This window comes from Rissa tridactyla, chromosome 1, assembly GCF_028500815.1.
Source record: "Rissa tridactyla isolate bRisTri1 chromosome 1, bRisTri1.patW.cur.20221130, whole genome shotgun sequence".
NCBI classification, from domain to species: domain Eukaryota; kingdom Metazoa; phylum Chordata; class Aves; order Charadriiformes; family Laridae; genus Rissa; species Rissa tridactyla.
Genome location: NC_071466.1, coordinates 102,562,344 through 102,580,689, shown reverse-complemented (window position 1 = coordinate 102,580,689; position 18,346 = coordinate 102,562,344).

Below are 18,346 nucleotides of genomic sequence, written 5' to 3'. Positions count from 1 at the left end.
CCTTAATATAACATCGGATCAAACATGTCAACAATAACCTTAAAGTCCACACCCAAACACACAGGTTTCAGAATCAGAAAGACACTGTAAGAGACATATCTGGTTGTGATAATAAATTAAATCATGAAAGCTATGCAGTTAGTAAAATCACATCTTATTACTGTCCAAATCCAGTATTTCAAAAATAAACAAATAGCTGGACCAATGCGCATTGACCGAAAATTAGATTTCTGGATAGAAAGTCTGAATATGGACTACATCTTTAAATAATGTGTGTGTTTGTGTGTACAAGTCATGATGTAATCTCTCTAGCACAGCTGAGGACATAGCAAGCTCTGTTAATTGTTTATTTTCCTCTGACGAGGGCCTGTCTGCTTTATCAGGCCACAGAGTTTTGAAGGCTAGTGAAGTGGCCCTCCCAGCCTTAGCTTGCCTTTCAAGTAGTGCCAAGGTCAGGCTGCTATTGCTACAGACTGGGGTGACCTATGGAAGTCCCAATGCTCTTCTCAGGATTTGGAGCAGACTGCTCCTAAGTCCAGCGACCAAAGGAACTGATGAAACCATCATGTACACAATGTCAAAACTAACTGCTTTTTGCAAGCAGCATTTTTTCCCTGTGTTGAGGTTTGATTGTGTAAGGGATTTTTAAAAATGTGACATGGATGACATGAATAATTTTCTTTCTTATATGTTGACAAAGGAAGACAAGTGGAATAAGGTTTAAGTGCCTTTAAATGCTTTTTTTTTTCTCTTGAATGTCAAATTAAGAGTTGTCTGGCTTCTGATAAACTCCCCTTCAGGAAGGAAGTTTGATTAGTTTCCAAGGGTCTATGTGTGTGAGAGAGCTAGCTTATCTACCAGTCCTTGATATATGTTATGTATATTCACTTGAATCTGGAGGGAGGCTAGTTAGAAACCTAAAAGGAAATTATCTTTTGCTGATACTCCCTGAAAAGTGGCAGTCTGCTGACATTATAACAGTGAGGATAGCAAGACCAACATGCTTGATATGAAAGTCAAGGAAGCAGAGCCATAATTCACCCCTCTCCAGTCCCACTACCACAATAAACCAGGGAATGAGAATGGCAATGTATCCTAAGCTTTATGAAAAAAGATGATTTTGTGACCAGCATGTTGGCATGAGCGTTTCTGTGCTGAAGCGATTATGGAATACTATCTATTGTGCTCAGGACTCTTGCTGAGGTGGTGGTGATGATGTGTTAGAGGAAAATTTTTGCAGAAGTTGTGTATTATATGCAGGACTGAGTCCTTACTCTACCTGACATGCAAGTGTGCATCTTCACTCCTTACTGAGACAGGCAGCACCCTTTTCCTCCATGGGAGTGCTCACACATATACAGGCTATTCTTGTAATTAATGAGTCCAAGATAAGTTGTAATAGTGCTTTCAAAAGCCATGGCCCGACAGAAGGCTTCCTGAAGGAAGTATTCATGCCTGTATTTATTTTTTCTATATTAAAAGTATTTCCTTTATGTATAGGATTTTGAAGAATGCTGATATGGGACGATACTTGAGAACTGCAGATGGGCCTGGATGCAGAATGAACATGCACATATGTGTGCTGGTTGTACTGTGTCTCTAGGCTCTAAGATGTCTACTGGGCTTATATATCAATTGACTTTGAAATTTGTGAAAGCAGGCAGATTTTTGCAGCCCTTAATGTGATATAATGGCATGGATTTTAAGGCTGTCAGCCCTTTTGGTGCAATTTAATACAGGCTGGTTAAAAGGAGCAATAGGAAATCTATGTGAGCAGTTTCCAGCTGTCAGCTCCAATTTGCCATGACAGCCCATGATGCAGACAGCCTGCACTGCTATTGAGCAGTTTTGACCATCTCTGAAAAGGGTTGGATTTGAATGTGCACGTTCCCTGGCCAGTCCCCTAGAAAGCTGTTGGTAAAGCTATCCCATTCTCCAGCAGAAGAGGAGGGCACAAAACCTGACGCCCCTGGGAGGATGCAGGATGAGCAGAGCTGGGCTGAAGCCAGCAAACAGCCCCCACCTGCCGGTGTAAGCAGTTTCCAGGGGATGGGTGCTTGCAGCTCCGTGCCTTCCCTACGCACAAGGGTACTAAGAGCCAGAGAGGCCTCTGTAAACCCCCTTTACCCTTTGCACAGTGTCATGCTCACGTCTTATTTATAATACTCTTTTCTGTTGTGCCCATTTTTACCCTGTTTCACCTCTTTTCCTTTACACTTAACAGAGTTTGAAAAATTTGTGGATCTAGTTTATAGACAGATCCCTAACACTAATGGAAATTTCACAAGTCCTTCACTCTGGTATAGGGGCCAGGGACTATTTCTGACTAACAACCTCGAGTTCCCGTTCCTTTCATGAGTATGAAAGAATTAAGTCCCTACAGTACTACAATAATTATTTTTACATAAGCGCAGAACACAGTGCACATCATTCATTTTCCTTGCTTAAGGGGCACTGTAATGCCATACTGCTCTTTCTCCATTAGTTACAGCCTGCCACAGTTAACTTTAAAATCAGGCTTTGGCACACCATATAAATAACAATACATTTATGCAATTGAATGCCCATGCAGTAATTCAATCAAGGGAGTTCTACCGCCGGTCATAAACTACTTAAGCTGTTTGACTCTCAGCTTAAGACATCAACAAATGTCCTTGATTGAATTACAGCCTTAGATTTACCTGCACATCTTCTATTATTCAATGCTACCTATATGTGTGGTGAAACATCTCATATGATGAGTAAATCTTGAACTGCTACCAAAATAAACTGTTTTGCTATCTGGGTGAGATCTTATGATGCTGACATCAAGGGAAGTTTTACCTCAGACTTTGACAAGGCCAAGCCTGCAGCCCTTTTGCCTTTAGTAGCAGTGTTGTAGTTGCAGCTATCCTATCATACTCACAGCATTCATAAAAGGTAATAGCTTCCATTAGGCCAAATAATTTTGAAAAAAAAATGGACAAATTTGTGGGTGTACAAGATCTCCTTTAGGTCTGACAAAGGCTCAGAGAGCAATGTAATGAGTTCAAGAAGGGAGCAACAGCTCTGAATATAACCTAAGTGCCATAGCTTAGGACGAAAGCTCCTGACCTCCCACCAGCAGAGGATGGGGTGGCATGTCAACGGGACTGCATCAACAACTGTACTGAACCCATGTGGTTTAGCATCTTAGAGTACTACTTTTGGTTTCCAAGTTTCTGTCTTTTGAAGGTATTGGCTAGGTCTTCTCTGAGGATCAAGAATGAAGCAACTGTATGCAGAAAATGTTTTCTTGGAAGGTGCTGCTGTCCCTTATCGACTGTGCAAGTTCTGTAATGGAGTGGCCATTTGGTTTCAGACATGTCTTCTCCACGGGAATAATTGGTGTATATGGCAAAATACATTACATTGAGGTATACATGTATAAGACCCAGCAACTTAGGCATGTCTGCTGTGAGGAGAAATTTATTTTAACATTTTTTTTCTGAACAAAAGTAGTTGTAAGCTTTGATGACCTGTGTGAATTTAATGCGTCATTTACTCATGAAGCACTGCCATTTCAGAGGAGCGCTGTTGTCCCAAGGCCTCTTCACCAACAGAGGTTGGAAATGGTCCTGACAAGTATCCAGCACTCAAATGGCTTCCTTGGTATAGATTTCCATTAGCAGTCCCATACACATTCCAGTTCCAATTCCCAGAGCAGGAGCATGTCAGGACAAGCTGTGGTCTAGCCAGGAAAAAAAGGCAAGAGCCGTTTTCTCCCTCACAAAAGAGCAGTGCTTATACAGAGAGCTCCTGAGCCTGAGAGAAATAACACAGACGTCTCAAAGCGTAAATTCTGACAGAAAACTTATAAATGGCCCCTAGGAGTTTAGCTTCCAATCCCTCAGACAGATCTGGTACTCATATCAGTATTTATTGCCAAATACAGATTAACAAAACCAGCTGCTCCTATTGCACGTGTGAAACAGGCTGTCGCTCAAGGCAGGCGAACGCGTTGTGGCTGTTGCTGGTGTAAGCAGCTCTGGGCCGTGAGCGGGCATTTTCCATTTTGCCTTTGGAAAGCATCGTACCCTTCCAGTTCTTCCTGCAGAGCAGGCACGGGTGTTGCAGAAGAGTGCCTGCGGTTTTAAGGCAGTTCCCCACGCAGATGGCACAACCGGGCAACTGCAGTGGCCTCAGTGGCATTGCAGCAGGACGCCTCCCCAGCGGCAGGGATGCACAGCCATCAGGTCTTTTATGAGCTCAGAGGAGAAAGTTTGTTAGATGGAACGTGTGGAAAAGTTGGGGCAGATCTAGCTTCTCATTATCTATTGGAGATGAGAGTGAAAACCTCTCCCAGTACTGACGTGCACCACTGACAGCACCAGTGTCAGCAGGGAAATTTTGTCCCCAACACCTGAACCCTGCACACAAACACCAGCAAAATATACTCGTGAAAGTGAAGAACTCTGCTTAGACGTTTTCTCTAGCTCTGCAGTGCATAAATCACAGCAGCTTACACTGTTTCTTACACTAGCATCAGTAGACCTAAAGACAGAGCAAAGAACTTCTCAGGATCTGACATACAGTATCTTCAAGTACGCCTCAATGTTTCTTTTTTAGAGGAAATTCAGCAGAAAAGTAGTAGTACTGTGGTATTTTTTTAAGTCCACAATCTTCAGAAAAACCACATAACAGAAAATGGAATATTGTGAGCAGCCCACATAATTACTCATGATAGATAACTGTATTAAAAATTAAACATAAATTATTGGAGGCATTACAGTGTTGGCACAAGATGAAAAAGGTGCTTCATATTACTGAAAGGTTTAGCTAACTGCCTGAAAGTTTGGCTCAATAGAAAAGAGACTAGCCTGGATAAATGGAAAGCATTTATTGTTTGAAATATGGATTTTAATATAGCACAGCACAACCCCAAAACATCAGTCCTTTTCAATACGGTTAAAGTAAGATGGATCTTGCAGATTAAAGTAGCCGGCAAGATGCTCTTTGGCAGTGAGAAGCAGGAGAATTAGAAAAGGAGTCTCCTTGGAGCCACTCCACGTCTTTGGAGGAGGATTCTTCACCTCTTTTATAGGGCTCCCCAGAGTCCTGCCCAGCTGTTTTACATTTGAGCACTGGGGCACACTGATGGCCTTGGCATGTGAATGACCATTCTGCTCCTGAGGACACCCAACCAAGTGTCAGACAAAGGGGGGAAAGTCCTGTGTTGGGAGTAAAACAAAGCTCACTTCCACTGTCCAGGCAGATCTATAGCTTCCCCAGACTGGATGAGGATGCTGGCAGGAGTACGCCTTTTCCCATGGTTTCATGGAGTTCTCTCACTGATCTATAAATTCTTGGAGCCTCGTATCAGATCTTTAAGGTCAACACTATTTTATGAAGGGCTGATTCCTCTCTGTATTTGGCATTGCAGCTTTTAGGAGTGCAGACATCTGCATGTTCCGTTTTAGTAAATATTTGATTTTTCCATAATGTTTCGTAGGTTTTAAATAATCATAAAAGTTTGATTTCCTAGAATATCCCTTCCAGCTCTGACATAAGTGACCAACTTAGAATTCCTGCACACTCCTCAAATTGAATCTGGCCTCTGACAACAACGTGACTCTAAGAATATTGCTAGTCAGCTTTGAAACAGTACTGCTAAATTGTTCATTGAAATTAGTAAAGGCAAGCAGATTAACATCTGTACTAAAATCTCTGCTCAACGGGGATTACTGAGGAGGATTTAGCTGAAGCTGCTGACGAGTAAAAGAAAAGAGTGGTGAGAGAGAGGGAAAGGTGTAACGTTACTTTCAAATCCAGATATATTCAGTATTTGAGAGGTCCCATGGTTTCCAAGCCATTCAATGATCAGAGAATTGAAACTGTTTGTAAATCTGAAAATATCTTTGTGATTTTTAATCAAAAAAAAGAATTCAACAGAAAATTAGGATCAAGTAATAGGTAATATTTAGTCTTTGATATTCTTCTGGTATAAAAATCTATCAGGCAAAACAGAGGGGTGAGAATGCAAGAACACAACTATTCCAAAATCTGTCACACTTTTGTTAGCTTTCTCAGGTAAGAGCTATCTTTTTGTTCTGGGTTGGCACACATCCTGGCCCAGTTTTCTAGAACAAAGGTAGGTAGGGACTATGATGTTAATAACCACTCCAAAGTAGAAAACTAAATAATTCTCCACTTGTCTGCAGAACAAAAATAGCAGGTTTTGGCTCCAAGCTATTAGGTGGTGGTGATGATGATGATGATGATTATTATTATTGTTATTGTTATTGTTATTGTTGTTGTTGTTGTTGTTATTATTATTATTATTATTATTTTTATTTTAAAATCCCCTCAGGGATCCATACTGGGACTGGTGATGTTTAATATCTTCATCATCATATAGACAGTGGGATCAAGTGCACCCTCAGCAAGTTTGCAGATGACACCAAGCTGAGTGGTGCAGTCGACATGCCAGAGGGACAGGAAGTCATCCAGAGGGATCTGGACAAGCTAGGGAGGTGGGCCTGTGTGAAACTCATGAAGTTAAGGCCAAATGCAAGGTCTTGGACTTGGGTCAGGACAATCCTCGTTAGCAATATAGGCTGGGGGATGATGTGATAGAGAGCCGCCCTGCAGAAAAGGAGTTGGGGGTACTGGTGGGTGAAAAGCAGGACATGAGACAACAACGTGCACTGGCAGTCCAGAAGGCCAATTGCATCCTGGGTTGCATCAAAAGAAGCATGGCGAGCAGATACAGAGAGGTGATTCTCCCCCTCTACTCTGCTCTCATGAGACCCCACCTGGAGTCTGGAGCATGGAGCTCCAGCGCTCTGGAGCCCTCAGCACAAGAAGGACATGGACCTGTTGGAGAGGGTCCAGAGGAGGGCCACGAGGATAATCAGAGGGCTGGAGCACCTCTCCTATGAAGACAGGCTGAGAGAGTTGGGGATGTTCAGCCTGGAGGAAGCTCTGTGGAGACCTTATAGTGGTCTTCCAGTACCTGAAGGGGGCCTACAAGAAAGCTGGGGAGGGGCTGTTTGCAAGGGAATGTAGCAATAGGACGAGGGGCCACGGTTTTAAACTAGAGCAGGGTAGGTTTAGATTAGACATTAGGAAGAAGGTCTTTACAATGAGGGTGGTGAGGCACTGGAACAGGTTGCCCAGAGAGGTGGTGGAGGCCCCATCCCTGGATACATTCAAGGTCAGGCTTGATGAGGCTCTGAGCAACCTGATATAGTTGAAGATGTCCCTGCTCACTGCAGGGGGATTGGGCTAGCTGACCTTTAAAGGTGCCTTCCAACCCAACACATTCTATGGTTCTATGATTCTACGATTATTATTGAAAGGTTTTATAGAGAAGAGGGATGCCGTGAAAAAAAAAAAAGCATGTTCACAGACTGTTCAAATACAGGGACTGAGACTTTGGAGCTAAATTTTACTCCGCAAACATCCTTTTTTACCTCTTCTGCCCCCAGCAGTCAGATTCCTTGAGTGCACGGTACCTTGCCACAGACCACAGGCTCTGCTGCCTGGCTTTGCTCTACAGCTTCACTCCTCCTACTTGTTACCATTGGCCCATGTCACCATCAGCACCACCGTGGTGTCATCAGCACGCCAGGTGTCACGTGTAGATCAGCCGAGGAGCTGAATGTGCTGTTTATTTGGGTGTATAAACATTTGTCTAGCAAGCTGGGACAGTGAGCTCGCTTGTACCAGACATGTCCTTTGCTCATTGTCATTTGTCCTGTTACTCATGCAAGTGTGACTCAGATGTTTTTGGAGAAAAAAATTAAGATGTGAGACCGTATGTCTCATCTTTCAGAAAAAGAGGAAAGCCTGGTGAGCAGCCCTGAGGAACTTTATTCTGAGTCGTGCATTATCTGTAGAGGAATAGACAGTGGTAATGATGGATCCATGGAAAATTTGTTATGATAATACCACAAGAAAAACTCCTTCCTCAGCAGACAGTGCAAGCCTGAGATAGCAGAAACTCCTTCAGAAATTCCAGATGGGTCTTACTCACTCGAGAAATGCTAGGGAAAAGCTGCTCTGCGCCCAGCCGCGGGTTTCATAACTCGAGGCTGCATTTGCCAAGCCCGATCCTTGGGCTAAGGAGTTCCACGTGGCGGGGTGGGAACACAGCCAAAACCAGGCAAAAGCAAAAGGGTTTTCCTCCAGCTGATGTCAGATGGAGGGTCCAACAGATACTCTCTCCAAGCTCTCCTAGTTTATAAAGAAAACCGAAAGCGCAACACATTATTTGAAAGACTCAAGGTACTTTTTCAGCCACTCCGTCCTTCTTCCCACAACAAAGATCTGGGTCTTCATCCATTGTGTCACTGGAGATACATATGGCCATAGATATTTTATTCATTTCCAATGTACCTCAGCCAAGAGAGTTTAGTGACTCTTACTATTTGGCAGTGATTGCTGGCCTTCTGACTAATTAGCACACATTTGTCTAACCACCGTACTCTGACAACATATAAAAAATATATCTGCATCTGTTTTTAGGAGATGCTAACTGTGGGTCATTCAAGTAAGGAACTCTGCCTCTTCCCCAGAGCTGGTGCTGGCACAGGGCAACGAGGAAATGGTGTAAACTCCCCCTCCTCTCCAGCATATTTGGCTAATTCAGCCCTTGTCTCGCACTAGAGCAAGCCCAAGGTGCTGTTATTTGCACCCTTGATTCCCATGACCTCTCTGAGCCTTGACACTGTTGCCAGGAGGAGTTGACTGGCCTGTCTGTGCCTCTCCCGCCTCCACCTGCTGCCTTCCTCCTGCAAGACACCCTCAGGGTATGCTCTGCTCCCTGCAAAGCACCCCCAGCACCAGAGGAAGCACAGAAGAGTAAGAACGTGCCTCACATCCTCCATCTCAGTGAAGAAGATTTTGGGGACCCCTTTGCAACTGCGTTAACCCATAATTGTGATGTATGTATCCCATAGCTTTAGGAAGAAATTGTTAGCCACCACGGAACAAACTTAATGAAACTCCATTACTGTCAGTGTAACGCAATGAACATTTGAAGCTGAGTTTTGGAATTTTTTTCTCTTTCCCATCTTCTCAAGAGGGGTGTGTGCTGCAAGATGATAAGCTGGAGTCTCTATACCTAATCACACAATACGTTTCCACTTCAGCTCGGGACCGGGACCTCGGGACAAAAGGAGAGTAAAGCAAGGAGTGAGAGTTACATGAAAAATGGTGAGGTCATTAAAAATTTATAGAGGAGGGGATCCAAGTGCAGTAATGAGGCATCACACAAAGGCAATGGAGTACTTAGCACTAAAACCCTTTCTACATGCTATCTGGTTACCATCTTATCAACATGACACCCATTAGCGTCTGATAATAGTAACTAATCAGCTGTTCTGCCTTCCTTTATTTTCCTTCAGAAAATATCTTCTTCAGTGTGCTGCCCCTCCCCACAACAATATCGCTCACTAAATAATGTATAGCATTGCAGCCCTGTCATTCAGCCCTGATGTCACTTCCTGACAAGGTGATGTTATGTACTCGGGGCACTCGGAGCCCGCATGGCTGCTACTCCCATCACAGACCTCAAAAGAAGACACGGGTCATCAGAGGCAACTACCACCTCCCATTATCACGGACGAGCTGAAGTTTTGGGCAGCACCCACTGCCTTATGCTGCTTGTAGCAGTAATGAACCTACGTGGAAGGAGAGCAGCACCCGTGGGTTCAGCCCAGTGGTCGGAGAAATCCTTAGGTTCAAGTGTTCAGAGGTCCCGATTAGGAACAAACTACATAAAACGCACATTTCACATTAAAATCGGTATTTCTAACCCAGGGCAAGAGACTGGTTGAGAAGCAGTATCACTTTTATACATGCAAAGTGTGAGACTCCATGCAGGTCTTTCGACATATGTCAGTGATGGCTTCCAGCTATAAAAAGAACTTGACTGTTTTGTTTATTTTGTGGTTGAAGCTTTGAACAGCTACACGGGGACGTGGGATTCGAGGCTCCCTACCCAGAACAGCCGCAGACTTCCCATGTGATTAAGACAAGTCTTTTCTTCTCTCTTTCATTTCCTCATCCATAAAATGGTAGTGATAAGAGCTCCATAAATAATTTACTTTTAACGCAGAAGCAACCCGTAAAGCCAAGAAAGAAATAAGACCCTCATGCTTAAGTTTTTCTGAAATTTTTAAAACATCACTTTCTTGCTGAAAAAGAAAATCAAATGCATTTTGGTTTAGGATGTTTTAGTTGCATTTGGTATTTTGCCTCTTTTAAATTAACCCTAGACAAGATTTGAAGTGAAAACTTATTTCAGAATGAAAGTCACAGGCAGTTTCACCACCGAAAGCAGAATTAGGGACTTTTTGTCTACAACCCTTGCAGTCATGTGATGAGGATGTACACGTAGTTTTAGTGGATTTAATTCAGCATTTTTTTGCAAATATGACTTTGACCAAAAAAAACCATGGAACTCAATGCTCCCTTTGTATTGCTTGCCTATTTAGATTGTGCATTCTTCCAGGAAAAAAAATCTAAACCATACTGTAATTAATATCAGGGCTATCTAAGTATATAGATATCAAATGGACTTCTAAGCATTTTTTTACTATCAAGCAAAGTCTAAATTGAGACTGTTCAAGGATTCAAACCCATACTCAAGATCCTTGTAGGCAGTAACACATTCTCTTATGAAGAATTTCCGTACAGCCAAACACAGCTCATCAATTTTCAGCAAGGTCCTGACACATGGAAACAGCCTTTAAAAGAGTCAGTTACCACTGAAGATGTCCTTCAGAAGTTTGCTCTTGCAAGGTGCTGGATACTCCTGGGGGACTGGAGTAGAGGGTGGTAGGAATCCATGGTCTCTCTTAGGACAAACAAATTCAGGAACAGCAGTGCCTTCAAGGGTGAAACTAAGGCAATGACCTCCATGCATATCCTCAAAAATTGCAGAGAGGAAATGAGATAATATGCACAAATATATGTGCTTCTAGTTTAAGCCTGAGGATGTGGTTTCATCACCTCCTTCTCTTCCAAATGCAGAAGGGTGCATTTTGTATCATCCCAAGTATTACCACAGACAGATTGCCAGAAATGATGCTGGAGCGTTCAAAACACTGATTGAGTCACTCTGGGACATCCTTTCCCTTGAAATCTGAGGAAGCTCAGCATCTCTGGTTTCTGATGTGCCTCTGCTCCAGTTTCACCACCTCTAAAGGGGAGGTAAAAGCAGGAGGCTGTGAGGATTAATTCATTTATATGGTAAAAACAGGGCACAAATATTAAGCAGTACCAAAGTGCAAGTGTGATGGTATCTTTATTTCCTAGATGGTATTTCGAGAAATAATGCCATGCAGAGAGGCTATTAGGCGCATTCCTTTGCTACTACAGTGCAGCAGGCATTTTGACAATGATGCAAGTGCTCCCCACTAATGACTTAGGCTTGCACAGTGAGAGACAGCAGGGGTGGGATTCATCGAGGCTCATGTCCAGACTCCCTTTACGCTCAATGAAACTCTATGTTTTTAAGGCACAGTTCATAGAATCGTAGAATAGAACCATAGAATTGCCTAGGTTGGAAGGGACCTTTCAGATCATCTAGTCCAACCATCAACCTAACTCTGACAAAAACCATCACTAAACCATATCTCCAAGCACTATGTCTACCCGTCTTATAAATACCTCCAGGGATGGTGCCTCAACCACTTCCCTGGGCAGCCGGTTCCAATGCTTGATAACCCTTTCAGTGTACAAATCCATCTTATCTTGCAATTTATCTATTTTAGCTGTGTTAGATCAAGAGGAATAGCACCCTGACAGGGCTTCTTTCTCCTCACTGGCTACAAAGGAACCCTCGTAGGAGTTACTAATATATGCATGCCTACATTGCAGACCCCACAAGAGGTTTAAATCCTACCCTACCCAAATCCTACCCACTCAATACAGAGGGTTCCTACTAATAGGTGTATTTCCTAACCCACAAGCATGAAGACCATATCAAAGGGGAAAAACACACTTTGCAAATAAAAGTGAGGCTCATATTTTGAGAATTAACCCCTCCAGTTTCATAGCTCAGTCATCAGCATAATATATGAGGCCATGAACAAAACCTGTTATCTAAATCATAATAAGGATCAAAAGGCCACTATGTCACCTCCATCATATCATCTCATATTTATACCAAAGAACCACAGAGTTTCAGAGGAAGAAAGAAATGCATGTGAATTGGTTACAATAATTAGTGTGGAAGTTTAAATCATGATGGACCATGAAAGGGGAAGAATAATTTAAAAGTATCCCTCCAGTGAGGTTTTTAGTCAGGCATAATTTCAATTCAAACTTTTAACATTAGCTGTATGAATTAACTTCTAGCAGAATTACTGTTTATCCTCATAAATATATTCTATATTACTGGTATAAACTGGTATATGTCTATAAATATACATCTCATAATAAGAAAACACAACAAAAACCATCATCACTATGGTCAGCCAGCTCTCCGAACACCACTTGAATTCAGCAATGGACATTAGGGCACTGAGGGATTTTGCTTCATTCAGCTTATCTAGTTGAATATTTCCCGGCCAAATCCAATAAAGAGCCTGTGAATAGGACTAGGCAGCAGTATATCTTTCACCCTCCCAGCCGGGACCTCATGAAACTGGCATTTTGCCACATACGAGCTGCAGAGCCAAATCTAACACCTCTGGCCTGAGAACAGCCCCTTGCCATATGAGTACTGCATGCACCTTGAAGACAAGCAATACAAATTCACCTATTTTACTGGCGTTCCCCTAATAGTTGTAACACAGGCTGAATCCACAGGTAGCCAAGATTATTTTCCCAAAGTTAATCCTCGCGAGTGCAGGAAGAGCTCGCTTTCAAACTGACGACTCATCACACATGCCTGGAAAGCTTGTAGTTCTGCAGATGTAAAGACTCTTCACCCCATTTGTAAAACATTCATTTCCAGGAAAATGAAAATCTTTCCTGTTTCTGGTCAGGATTAGCAAAATACACTTTGGAAATGTTTACAGCTCATGGTCAATACTTTAGCACGCTGTATACAGGTGGCAACATTTTCTCAGCTAGAATGCCTCACCAAATAAAAGGAAAACAACTTTGCAGTCATACAGGCTGTTCATACCACCAAGGAGTAGCTGATATTCATTGGCTATGCTACACAGTTACTCATGCAATGTATATTGCTATCACTCCCTCATCTTCAGCACAGCAGCGCCGTTTTAAACAAAGCCAGAGCCTAATTCTAGGGATGCGACATCGTCCAGGGGCTCTCCTTAGCAAAGGGGAGTCTCGTGTGTCTACTCCACAGAGTAAGAGAGAGCCCTGGAGGGAGCTGGAGTGCCAGGGCCATACTAGCCCACTCTACTTAAATATTACGTCACTCTCTGGCTCTCCTTTGAACAACCCCAGCAATCTCTCTCAAAGCCAAAGCTGCTGTCAAAGGATGGTCAGACCTCAGCAGCGTGAATACAGCCAATCCATTTGACTGGGCTTTGGCACCAGGGACCTGCTGGTCCCTAGCATACATAATCAGGACATGGAAAAGACAGTGGTTGATGAGCTGAATTATCTCTTCTTAGCAAACCTGAGCGGCAACAAAGCACAGAGCAAAGGATTATGTAATAAAAATCACATTGGTCCTTTCCCATCCTCTCCTCCCCATCCAAACGTCAGATACAAGTTTAATTTAGGCATATGAGCATCTGCAGAGGATGGCAGAAGTGTTTCCTCTTTTGTATGCAATGGGGAGATCTGTGAGCAGCTCCACCGTTCCCTACGTCCTACTCAGGAAATTTGTCTTATTTTGCAACAGTGACAGAGAAAAACACATGCTTTAAGAGCTTTCCTAAACTGCAGTCCCTGTGCCTCCATCTGCCTGAGATGAAATAAATCAGGGTTAGTAATCATGACTGGGCAGTCACTTGATTACCCAGACATGTGACAAGACAAAAGTAGAACTGGACAAATGCTGGCAAAAGAAGCCTTTATGAATATAAAGTTCATACTCCAGTTCAGCTCGCACAGGTTTTGGATTCACTGCTGATAAATATTCTAGCAGGGATCTTCATAGGCAGGCAAATATTTCCCCAACACAACAGTTCAGAAAGAATAGTACCGAACTGTTTTTAGAGAAAATTTCAAATCCTTATCTGAGACCAATGTGATTCCAGTCTTGCTTGCAACGCAGAGTAAGATACCAATAGGCTGTAACATGACAAGAAAGCACATAAGGCTCTAGGGATGTCCCAATAGAATCATAGAATATGTCAAGTTGGAAGGGACCTATAAGGATCATTGAGTCCAACTCCTATTTTCATTACACTGCTTTCAAGCAATCTACAAGCTAAATAGAAATTATTGGACAAAAAATCTGCAAGCAGTGGATAGGTTTAAGAAGAATCTTGATCATTTTGCAGGTATTTCATAAACCAAAGCAACAGCTTTAGACAGATGATAAAGTCTGGTGTCTGGAATGTGCAGGGGAAAAGCTAGGGAAGAGCTACTGCTGAAACTCAACATGAGAGCAGGATAGAAAAGAGAAAGTGATGGTCCGCCTCTTGGTCCTGTTGGGAAGTGGTGAGTGCATCCATGTAAAAGGAATGTCTGTGTAAGTGGCAGTAACTCCCTCATCGCTTTTTTTCTCTATCTGAAGTACCCTGGCAAGGACATACTGAGGACAGGCTCCAGGTCAGGCTCCAGCCCATTGCCAGCATCCCAGATCTAGACGGCAGGCAGCCTAGAAGACATCTGTGGGGCCAGAAGCTGACATGAGAGTGGGGGAAAGTGCAAAGCGCCTCAGATAAGGCCACTGCGCAGCTTTCTCCACCCAAACCACTGGGCAAGGGAGAGGTACCCATGCCAGCCAAGGGGCTTGACCTTTTGACAGGGAAGAAAGGGTTGACAGAAGCCTGGAAGGGGCTTAGCCCTGGAAAGTTGAGCAAAGAGCAAGAGGAAGTAGAGCTGAGACTCTGGAGACCTGAAAAAAAAAAGAAAGGAGTACGTCCAACCCTGGATACAGGATGAGTCTTGCAGAAGGAAAACTCGGGGCCTGAAGATCCCTGCTGAAGGACCCATCCATCACAAAATGGACTGTCCAGCCAAGTAGGTATTAAGTCTGAGACTTCTCTTGTGTCTTTATCTTTTTATGCCAAAAATCTCAGCTATTTAGAAAAACATGTTTTTGTAGAATTTTCAGACATTTCCTTTGAAAAACAGTTGCTGTGTTTTAAAGTCCGAAAGTTCTAAAATATTTCCCAAAAAAAACTTTATTTTTACAGTTCATAGACTCTCCTCTCAAGGATCCATTTGTGGACATATTTTGTAAATTAATATATTTAGCAGGGTGTAGCTGACAAATGTTAAGCATTTCAATCCCTCCAAAGTGACTTTGCACTCATGATTTTAATTAGAAGCCATGACAGGTTCAGGTAAAAGCAATCCTTTTTTGCCGTGTTTGATTAATTACATTGTATGTAGCACTTCGCCCTGACTCCATAAGAAATTCCAGGTTGAGGTTTAATCCATTCTTTTCAAGAAGTCATAGCCAGGCTGCTGAAAAAGGTGTCCCCTCTCACGAATGCAGACTAGAGAGATGAAGGCCACAAGGTAAGATGCTCACATCTCGGGTTTCACACACTTCATGAGTTTTCTCCTTCCTGACTTGATCTGTGCCAGATCACATCCCACGTATTCTTCAGGCAGAGTGCAGAGACCCCGTGGGCCACCTCGTTGCATTTGCTTGTTCATGTTTGGCACAGTCTGCTGATTTAATAGGGAACCAGAGAGGTTCCCCTCCATAGCACTATGCACAAATGCTTTTCTAAATCATCTTATCACCAGTAGAGCGACAGATTCCAAAATCAGGATTGCAGAACACATTTTTCTGTGTAGCTCAATAAAATGTCTTTTATTTTCTGAATCGTCCCTCCTTGCCTTCATTTCCTGCCTCCTTCAGAATACAGCCTGGTTTGCTTGCTTTTCAGTGAACGGGGGAAGGGAGTGGGAATGGGAAAAGGGAATTCGTTTCTATTTACATTGTTTGATTTGTTGATGTTTCCACGGTTAATGTCCTTAAGAAATTTCTTCTTTCCAGAGGCAGCAAGGAAAACTGCTTTATTTGGGGAAATGCAGGGCAAGAAAATTCAGAAAAGTGCTTTCCCTGGCCTACCATTGCAGGAAAAAAATAGATAATGAAAGACCAAAGTACAGAAAAAATGAAGTTCCCTTTGTTTACATATAGAATCATAAAAATAAATATGCAAATGGTAACATTTTCTGCAATACACAGGAGGAGAAATTGCTTGTGAAATGGCTGGTGCCAAACAGTTCTCTATGCTTGATGCGTCAGCCGGGTTCTGTCAGCGGCCCTTAAAAAATACAGTACATGTTTGTGTGCATTCAACACCCCCTGTGGGAGACCCTCTTTCTTCAGACTGCTCTGTGGGCTGCGTTCAGCACCCAACACATACCACAAGTGCAATATCTGCTTCCTATCTAATGTAGAGAGGTTACTAATGTCTGTGTAGGTAGCTCTTTCCTAGGGAGAATTACCAGACAGCACGATGAGAGACCCTGAGCACCACTGGAAGGATCCAGGTCTGTGGGAATAAAGCTGACCACACAAAAATTTGAATCGTCTGTGGCAGAAACAGTATAACTCAAGGAAAATATGGTGTAGCGAAGTGTACAGACAGATTAAAGTCAAGACCAACACCAATACGCAACAAATGCGAGCTAAGATGTCCATAGTCATCTCCCAGGAGGGTATCTGCAAAGTCAGGACACAGGAATATAGTTGAAATTCGATTGTTTTGTAGGCGATGTGGGTGCTAACAAAACCTAAATGGTGGAGTGCTCACAGAAGTTTGTTTTGATGGGAATGCTTTAAAAAAACAAGTCATGTCTTTAATCTGGTGAGTCCGGTGTTAGCTCGTGCTGTTGACCACAAGCTACCTAACTCCCACTGCTCAAAGGGACCCCTCGCATTCAGAAATGGAAACACAAGAAGGCACTCTTCCTACCCTGCCCAGATTCACTTCTGATGCTCTAACTGAGAAGTAGTCCAGGCTGGTCCTGGATGTCAGAAGTAATGCTTTTACATCATTTTATACGCTGAAATGAACACACATCTCAGCTGCCACAGAGACTGCAGGCGAGCTAAACTGACAGAAATGTTCCTACTGTGTCGTAGACACCCCTTTGGGAATGCCCTTCTAGGCTTGTATGAAATGGGGGGGTGGGGGATATTGCCTTAAACCCGACCACTTTTTGACAAGCTGATCCTATACTTAACAGAAGCTTGGTAAGTGAAAGCACCATTACCTCAAGTGGTAATGGCAGCTGAAATTGATCTATTATGAGTCCTACAAATTTGAACGGTTACGCTAAATGCTATTAAAATGTATGGAACCTCTTTGTCTTCAATTATTAAATGGAGTAATTTATGAAACCTAATCTCAATAACCTCACTGTCCTACTGGCCATCCCCGATGAAAGGAAGAGTAAATGCAGAGAACAGCGGTATTGATCTTTTCTTAAAGGGGGAAAGAAGAGGATCAGGCCTGTTAACCCTTCGCTGCAGGAGAAAGTGGTTCATTCGTGGTTTCTTTTCCCCCCCGGAGGTCATGTCCTTCTTTCATTTCTGGGGTCAGGTTTCAGTCTGACAAGTGGTAATTGATTCCGCTGCTGGTTAGGCTGGGGGTAAGTGGGAGATGAAGTTTCAGTGAAAACAAATAGCACTTCACAGGTCTGACCTTTCCTCTTTAAGCTTTTGTTGTGGTTTACTTGGGATGTGCAGCTTAAAGACTCTAAACCAGTGGTGTCTATCTCATGAAGTTTCAGATAGTCGCTCCCAAGCTTTTGGCCTGGAGTTAAAGCTGCCTTTTTTCTTTGGGTCTGCTGGCAACCTAGCCTAGAAAGCGGTTTTTTTCATCTTCTTTCCCATGGCTTTGCATAAGACATGAGAACGCGGTCCAGCAGTAGCCATGACATTTTGCCAATAGACTGAGGTTCACAGCTTAGGGTTTCAGCGTTCAGCAGTGCTGTTATGAGACAAAACATGTATTAAAATATAAAGGCAGCCACTGCTTCTCAAATCAAGCCATCCAAGAAGGTGGCGAATCTCTATCACCTCTTTTCTTGCTATAGCCCTCTCCTACCAACATGGCAGACAAATTACATCTTGTACACATACCTACTTATGCTGTCTTGTGTACCTCTGTCATTTAAGCCAGCTCTGAAGCAGGTCCCTGTTGCTCAGTGTGGGCTTTTGCCATATATATACATCTTGTCAAAGATCCCTGCTGGAAAGTGGCACTGGATTGCAGGACAGTGATTTCAGCTCAGTTAATGAGAAACACTCTAATTC